Source organism: Passer domesticus, chromosome 27 (genome assembly GCF_036417665.1).
Source record: "Passer domesticus isolate bPasDom1 chromosome 27, bPasDom1.hap1, whole genome shotgun sequence".
NCBI classification, from domain to species: Eukaryota; Metazoa; Chordata; class Aves; order Passeriformes; family Passeridae; genus Passer; species Passer domesticus.
In genome coordinates this window covers 5905729-5914482 of record NC_087500.1, presented here as the reverse complement: position 1 = coordinate 5914482, position 8754 = coordinate 5905729, and the positions used below count along the sequence as shown (strand labels likewise).

Sequence of the window (8754 nt, the reverse complement as noted above, 5' to 3'; positions counted from 1 at the left end):
CTGAAGCATGCGGAATTTCAGCAGGCAGCCGGCCACTCCGGGCCTCCGGGCCCTAGACACGAACGATGCCCTTTCCCCTGAGAAACAAAACTCACCAGGCCAGGTTCCTGATGTCAGTTTGCAGGAGGCACTTGGCACTCTCAAACCAGACACAGTTGCCTGTGGGGGCACCTTGCATCTGGGAGATATCCTGAAGCATGCGGAATTTCAGCAGGCAGCCGGCCGCTCCGGGCCACCGGGCCCTGGACACGAACGATGCCCTTTCCCCTGAGAAACAAAACTCACCAGGCCAGGTTCCTGATGTCAGTTTGCAGGAGGCACTTGGCACTCTCAAACCAGACACAGTTGCCTGTGGGGGCACCTTGCATCTGGGAGATATCCTGAAGCATGCGGAATTTCAGCAGGCAGCCGGCCACTCCGGGCCACCGGGCCCTGGACACGAACGATGCCCTTTCCCCTGAGAAACAAAACTCACCAGGCCAGGTTCCTGATGTCAGTTTGCAGGAGGCACTTGGCACTCTCAAACCAGACACAGTTGCCTGTGGGGGCACCTTGCATCTGGGAGATATCCTGAAGCATGCGGAATTTCAGCAGGCAGCCGGCCACTCCGGGCCACCGGGCCCTGGACCCGAACGATGCCATTTCCCCTGAGAAACAAAACTCACCAGGCCAGGTTCCTGATGTCAGTTTGCAGGAGGCACTTGGCACTGTCAAACCAGACACAGTTGCCTGTGGGGGCACCTTGCATCTGGGAGATATCCTGAAGCATGCGGAATTTCAGCAGGCAGCCGGCCACTCTGGGCCACCGGGCCCTGGACACGAACGATGCCCTTTCCCCTGAGAAACAAAACTCACCAGGCCAGGTTCCTGATGTCAGTTTGCAGGAGGCACTTGGCACTGTCAAACCAGACACAGTTGCCTGTGGGGGCACCTTGCATCTGGGAGATATCCTGAAGCATGCGGAATTTCAGCAGGCAGCCGGCCACTCCGGGCCACCGGGCCCTGGACACGAACGATGCCCTTTCCCCTGAGAAACAAAACTCACCAGGCCAGGTTCCTGATGTCAGTTTGCAGGAGGCACTTGGCACTCTCAAACCAGACACAGTTGCCTGTGGCGGCACCTTGCATCTGGGAGATATCCTGAAGCATGCGGAATTTCAGCAGGCAGCCGGCCACTCCGGGCCACCGGGCCCTGGACACGAACGATGCCCTTTCCCCTGAGAAACAAAACTCACCAGGCCAGGTTCCTGATGTCAGTTTGCAGGAGGCACTTGGCACTCTCAAACCAGACACAGTTGCCTGTGGGGGCACCTTGCATCTGGGAGATATCCTGAAGCATGCGGAATTTCAGCAGGCAGCCGGCCACTCCGGGCCCTGGACACGAACGATGCCCTTTCCCCTGAGAAACAAAACTCACCAGGCCAGGTTCCTGATGTCAGTTTGCAGGAGGCACTTGGCACTCTCAAACCAGACACAGTTGCCTGTGGGGGCACCTTGCATCTGGGAGATATCCTGAAGCATGCGGAATTTCAGCAGGCAGCCGGCCGCTCCGGGCCACCGGGCCCTGGACACGAACCATGCCCTTTCCCCTGAGAAACAAAACTCACCAGGCCAGGTTCCTGATGTCAGTTTGCAGGAGGCACTTGGCACTGTCAAACCAGACACAGTTGCCTGTGGGGGCACCTTGCATCTGGGAGATATCCTGAAGCATGCAGAATTTCAGCAGGCAGCCGGCCACTCCGGGCCACCGGGCCCTGGACACGAACGATGCCCTTTCCCCTGAGAAACAAAACTCACCAGGCCAGGTTCCTGATGTCAGTTTGCAGGAGGCACTTGGCACTCTCAAACCAGACACAGTTGCCTGTGGGGGCACCTTGCATCTGGGAGATATCCTGAAGCATGCGGAATTTCAGCAGGCAGCCGGCCACTCCGGGCCACCGGGCCCTGGACACGAACCATGCCCTTTCCCCTGAGAAACAAAACTCACCAGGCCAGGTTCCTGATGTCAGTTTGCAGGAGGCACTTGGCACTCTCAAACCAGACACAGTTGCCTGCGGGGGCAACTTGCATCTGGGAGATATCCTGAAGCATGCGGAATTTCAGCAGGCAGCCGGCCACTCTGGGCCACCGGGCCCTGGACACGAACCATGCCCTTTCCCCTGAGAAACAAAACTCACCAGGCCAGGTTCCTGATGTCAGTTTGCAGGAGGCATTTGGCACTGTCAAACCAGACACAGTTGCCTGTGGGGGCACCTTGCATCTGGGAGATATCCTGAAGCATGCGGAATTTCAGCAGGCAGCCGGCCACTCCGGGCCACCGGGCCCTGGACACGAACGATGCCCTTTCCCCTGAGAAACAAAACTCACCAGGCCAGGTTCCTGATGTCAGTTTGTAGGAGGCACTTGGCACTGTCAAACCAGACACAGTTGTCTGTGGGGGCACCTTGCATCTGGGAGGTATCCTGATCCGTGCGGAATTTCAGCAGGCAGCGAGCCACCCCGGGCCACCAGGCCCTGGACATGAACCATGCCCTTTCCCCTGAGAAACAAAACTCACCAGGCCAGGTTCCTGATGTCAGTTTGCAGGAGGCACTTGGCACTCTCAAACCAGACACAGCTGTCTGTGGGGGCACCTTGCATCTGGGAGATATCCTGAAGCATGCGGAATTTCAGCAGGCAGCCGGCCACTCCGGGCCACCGGGCCCTGGACACGAACGATGCCCTTTCCCCTGAGAAACAAAACTCACCAGGCCAGGTTCCTGATGTCAGTTTGCAGGAGGCACTTGGCACTGTCAAACCAGACACAGTTGCCTGTGGGGGCACCTTGCATCTGGGAGATATCCTGAAGCATGCGGAATTTCAGCAGGCAGCCGGCCACTCCGGGCCACCGGGCCCTGGACACGAACCATGCCCTTTCCCCTGAGAAACAAAACTCACCAGGCCAGGTTCCTGATGTCAGTTTGCAGGAGGCACTTGGCACTGTCAAACCAGACACAGTTGCCTGCGGGGGCAACTTGCATCTGGGAGATATCCTGAAGCATGCGGAATTTCAGCAGGCAGCCGGCCACTCTGGGCCACCGGGCCCTGGACACGAACGATGCCCTTTCCCCTGAGAAACAAAACTCACCAGGCCAGGTTCCTGATGTCAGTTTGCAGGAGGCACTTGGCACTCTCAAACCAGACACAGTTGCCTGTGGGGGCACCTTGCATCTGGGAGATATCCTGAAGCATGCGGAATTTCAGCAGGCAGCCGGCCACTCCGGGCCACGGGCCCTGGACACGAACGATGCCCTTTCCCCTGAGAAACAAAACTCACCAGGCCAGGTTCCTGATGTCAGTTTGCAGGAGGCACTTGGCACTGTCAAACCAGACACAGTTGTCTGTGGGGGCACCTTGCATCTGGGAGGTATCCTGATCCGTGCGGAATTTCAGCAGGCAGCGAGCCACCCCGGGCCACCAGGCCCTGGACATGAACCATGCCCTTTCCCCTGAGAAACAAAACTCACCAGGCCAGGTTCCTGATGTCAGTTTGCAGGAGGCACTTGGCACTCTCAAACCAGACACAGCTGTCTGTGGGGGCACCTTGCATCTGGGAGGTATCCTGATCCGTGCGGAATTTCAGCAGGCAGCCGGCCACTCCGGGCCACCGGGCCCTGGACACGAACGATGGCATTTCCTCTGAGGTATTTCCAACCATCTTGTGCCCATCTACAAATCTCATCTGGAATCCAACTACACCCCACACTACAAATTTCAAGCCCCCAGTATTTGTCCTATCACACCAGACTATGCAGCAGGGCAGAGCAGCTCCGGCACAAATATGTGCAGACACCCGTGACACAGGACAGGACGTGACAAACAAAGGGGACACAACAGGAACAGAAATCACTTGGCAAGAAGAATGACTGCAAGGACTGACAGAATGCAAAATGAAATGACTGAGGTGAGACCGATGGCGAGCTGATGAGGCTCGGAGAACCCTGGAGGAAGATGCTAACTGAATGATTTCTTCAAAGAACTGCAAAGATGGATGCCTGTGAATCCTGCGGTCAGAATCCTCTACCTATCCTCACGTTCTTACAACTCCTAATCTGCAATAATGGATCCTTGTGAGGCACAGCTGTCTGTATGGCTCGGAACAAGACCTTCAAAGACATCAGACTGGATGCTCCTAATGAGAAATGCAATTCCGATGTCTGTCTGAGCTCCTGAGTCAAAAGTCGTATGGCACTGGTGCCAGACCAAGGAATGCAGGGTCACAGATGCTAAGAATGATGCCAGGGTTTCTGATAGGCCACTCAAAGGGTTAAGGTAAAAGATGTGCAACATGAGACATGCAAACAACACATAAGGCACGACTCACAAGTGACACAATACACACCGGAACTGCTCTGCCCTGCGCACATCAGCGCTGGGATCGAAAGTGACACTTGGCTTTTGGGTGGTCTTAAGACATCATTTTCTGGATATCCTCAGCTCCAAAGCTGACTCAAAAATCCCTCCCGGTGAGTCCTGACACAGCAGCCCCCTTCCGTCTGCATGCCCTCTGTGACTCACAGCCCTCGACTTATCTCTTGCATTTCTGGTAATGAGAATCCACATCGGGTGCAAAGGAAGGTCACCAGGCTGTCCGGGAGGTTCCTGCTGTCACCAGGCTGCTGTCTCCTAGTATGTCAGGATAAAGAAAACCAGACATCAGTGCATCATCTTAGCAGCACATCGACCAAAACCCAACAAGTCTGCTACTCACCGCCTCCTAAGAGTGACCGGCTCCTCGGGCCGCACGCTTCGGCTGTGCTCTCAGGCCAACGCCGACATCTCAGGCTACGCCTGGGTAAAGGGGAGACGAGGTGACGTGGCACTGCTGAGAACTGAGCGGACCCTCCCTCCCCCTCAATACCTCCCAGACTCACCGTGACTCCTCAGCCATGCCTGAGGGCTATCCAGAAGGGACCTTTAAATAGACAATTTCAAGGCTTCATCACAGGGTCCTGCAATACCTCCACAGGGCTCACAAGAGCAGCAAACTTGGTCCATCAGCTGGTTGGTGACAGGGGCTTAGCAGAACCTGAGTAGATGGCCTAAAGCACACAAACAAGAACAGAGGCTTAGAGTGGCACCAGAAATTGAGACCCCTGCAATAACAACTGCTTCTGCCCACTGCTCACCTTGCCCACTTGAACTGAACTGTTGCTATATGCCTTTACTTCCTAAAATAAAGAAAAAGAAAAATGCTGTAACAGAGTCACCATTTACACTCCCCCTGCAGAGACAAACTGCTGGGACTGACCTGCTCAGGGGAACTCACTCACCTGGGATGGGGTGCTCCGCCATGGATTTTATCCACCTGCATCTGAAAGAAAGTCAGGACAAAAGTCAGAGGGCTGCAGGACAACTTCACAGCTCCAGACACCTTGGGTCAACCTAGGAATACCATCTAGAGTCCAACTACACCCCACACTACAAATTTCAAGCCCCCAGGATTTGTCCTATCACACCAGACTATGCAGCAGGGCAGAGCAGCTCCAACACAAATATGTGCAGACACCCGTGACACAGGACAGGACAAACAATGGGGACACAACAGGGACAGAAATCTCTTGGCAAGAGGAATGACTGCAAGGACCGAGAGAATGCAAAATGAAATGACTGAGGTGAGACCAATGGTGAGCTGACGATGCTCAGAGAGCCCTGGAGGAAGAAGATGCTAACGGATTTATTTCTTCCAAGAACTGCAAAGATGGATGCCTGTAAATCCTGCAGTCAGCATCCTCTACCTATGCGCATATTCAAGAAGACATCACAGATGCTAAGAATGATGCCAGTTTTTTGAACGACTCCTCAAAGGGCTACAGTGAAAGACATGAGACACGCGAACACATACAATCTTATGAACTCCAGGACATTACAGCCCATGGCTAGAAAAGATGGATGGTGATATGGCTGGGAGCAAGGCCTCAGAACATGTCCTACTCGACGCTTCTGCGATGTGACTCGGAAACACGGCCGAGCCCGCCAGTAAAAGAACAAATGATATTGGCATCATACAGAGAAGTGCGAGTGTTCAAGAACCTACGGCTGATGCTTGTGGTAAGGGCCTCGAGGGGAAAGAGGCAGAGATATCTGATCCGAGGGACCCCAAAGACACACTAGGTAACACAGTATACACCGGACAACACAACACAGACTGGAACTGTTCTGCACTGCGCACCCTACAGCTGTTAGCAAAGGTAGAGCCTCTCCTTTTAGGTGTCTTGAGAGGGCATTGCTTTTCCCCCTGCTAATTTTTAAATCTGTCCCAGGAATTTCCAACCCACTACTCTCCTATCATCCCATCTCCAGGCGGTGGCCCCCAACTTATCTTTTGGATGACCGGTGATGTGAGTCCACGCTGGACCTGAAATGAGTATGCCTCAGAGCACCTCTGCCACAATCGCCTGTTAACCTCTCAGTCAGCTGCAATAAAGTAAACCAAAAACAACATATGAGCTTTGTGTTATATGGGCCAACTCCCAGCAAGTCGGCTACTTGTCCTCTCCTGCGTGTGCCTAGGTCCTTGAGTCTCTGGCTTCACACTGAGTCCAAGCGTGTTATTGTGAGTGGCACCTGGGTTAGAGAGAGAAAGTTACATAGCATTTCTCTGACTGCAATGGATGAGCTTGTGTGCTGTAGACACTGTTTCTCACCCTGCTGCCCTCAAAACCACCCACGATAACTCCTAAATAGAGTCATTAAAAGCTCTTCACCCTCCCTCTCCTAATCACAATGCTTAACTCATTTGAAGCCTCAATCTCAAATATCATCTTGGACACAGAGCAAATCCCTTTTATGACATTATGAATCTGCTGAAAAATGTACTCCACTTGACACAATCTGGAATTTCAGAAAGTTGCATTCCTCCTAAAAAAAAAAAAAAAAAAACAAAACAAAACACCGCCAAGAACAAAAGCAGAAATTACAAAAGCACCTTACCACTCCCAAACCCACAATCCAAAAATCATGAACTTAAATACTCTCTATGCTCCATGCTGTTTTCCTCACAGTATCTTCAAAGCTCCTGTTGCTTTACATACCCAAAAGCACCTGCTGAAAACAAGCTGATATAAGCTGAGAGAGCTCTTACCTTAGCAGATCCCAGAGAGAGAATGAAGCGCCTTAGCAAAGGCTGGGGTTAATATACCCCTGATGGGCCCCGCCTCTCGTTACCACAGCACCTGGGAAGAGGGAGGGGCAAATCCCACCAGGTATAAAAGCCCTCAAAGCAGCTGCAGCTGTTTGGCTCCACTCACTTGAATTTGAGAGGGGTAAGGGGCTTGCTGTAGGAGAAAACTCTTCAGAGAAATGACAGTGTTTTCTTTTTGCTACAACTGTTTGGACTAAAAGGGCAGATGCTGGTAAGAAATAAAACTTTGTGTTTAGGTTGTGTGATTAGATAAATTGCATAATTTGTTGTTAACTTACATAATTATTTCTTGGTGAGTACTGAGCGGAGCTTCAAGTGTGACTAATTAAGGTAGAGAACAGTACTAATTATATGAATGATCTCACTCTCTTTGGGGCCTTGAATTAGGGCTGTCTATATCATAAAGAAAAAATAGAAAAATAATAGTCTCCTAGCATTAGGGCTACCCAGGTACCAGCCTGGCCCTTCTCTGAGATACTTGGTCTTAGAGAGTGGAAAAAATTGCCCTGAAATGCAAATTTAAACCTTCAAAATTCTGAAAAAGGCAGAGCTTCCTTCAAGTGAACCTGTTTAAAATTAGAAAATGGGACAGTTGCTTCCACTGAAACTGATACAATGGCAAATAAATGCCCAGGTTTGCAGGAGGCACTTGGCACTGTCAAAGCAGCCAGTGTTTGCGGTGGGGGCATCTTACGTCTGGGTGGAATCCTGTGCTGTGTGGCACTTCAGCAGACAGTTGGCCACTCAGGGCCAAAGGCAGCTGAACAGCAATGCTGGGCTTTTCCCTGAGAAACAAAACTCACCAGCCCGGGTTCCTTGTTTCACTTTGGCACTCTAAGGCTGACTACAGTTCTATTTGGCTGCTACGTTTGTCTGGGAGATTTGGGGTGCCTTCTCCTCCCCTCAGCCTTCTTCTGCCGCGTCCCCTTCTTCTCCCGGCACTCCTCGGCGAATTTCCCGCCCTGCCCCGTCCCTCTCCCTGCCCCTCTCCCCCCCTGCCCTAGCGCCGTTCTTCTCCTCTCCCCCTCCCACCCCTGTCCCGTCTCTCACCCTCTCCCCTCCCGCCCTGCCCCGTCCCTCTCCCTGCCCCTCTCCCCCCCTTCTCTAGCGCGTTCTTCTCCTCTCCCCCTCCCGCCCCTGTCCCGTCTCTCACCCTCTCCCCTCCCGCCCTGTCCCGTCCCTCTCCCCCCCTTCCCTAGCGCCGTTCTTCTCCTCTCCCCCTCCCGCCCCCGTCCCGTCTCTCACCCTCTCCCCTCCCGCCCTGCCGCGTTCCCTCTTTCCCCCCACTCCGCAACACGCCGCTCTTTTCTCCTCCCGCTCCCGCGCATGCCCAGCTCTCTCCCCGCCCTTCTCCCGTCCCCGGCCCTGCCCCTCACTCCACGAGGCATCCAGCAGCTCGTGGGAGCTGGAAGGCGGGGACAGTGCGGCCCTGGCAGCAGGTCAGCACCCAAATAAAACAGGTAGGGACAACGTCTGTGGGCTGCGGGGTGTCACCAGGGGCTGCGGGCTGAGGGGAGGGGGCTGGAGGGTGGCACAGAGCATGGGGGCAGCTGAGAGGGAGAAGGGGCCTT

General features: G+C 53.8%; 1 long non-coding RNA gene across 1 annotated transcript; it reads left to right on the top strand.

Moving 5' to 3' along the window:
• Nucleotides 1–4938: 4938 nt before the first annotated feature.
• LOC135286883 (uncharacterized) lies at nt 4939–6481 on the top strand. Its single transcript, XR_010350885.1, has 2 exons — nt 4939–6230; nt 6343–6481. It is a non-coding gene; the product is annotated as an uncharacterized LOC135286883 (long non-coding RNA).
• The last annotated feature ends 2273 nt before the right edge of the window (nt 6482–8754 follow it).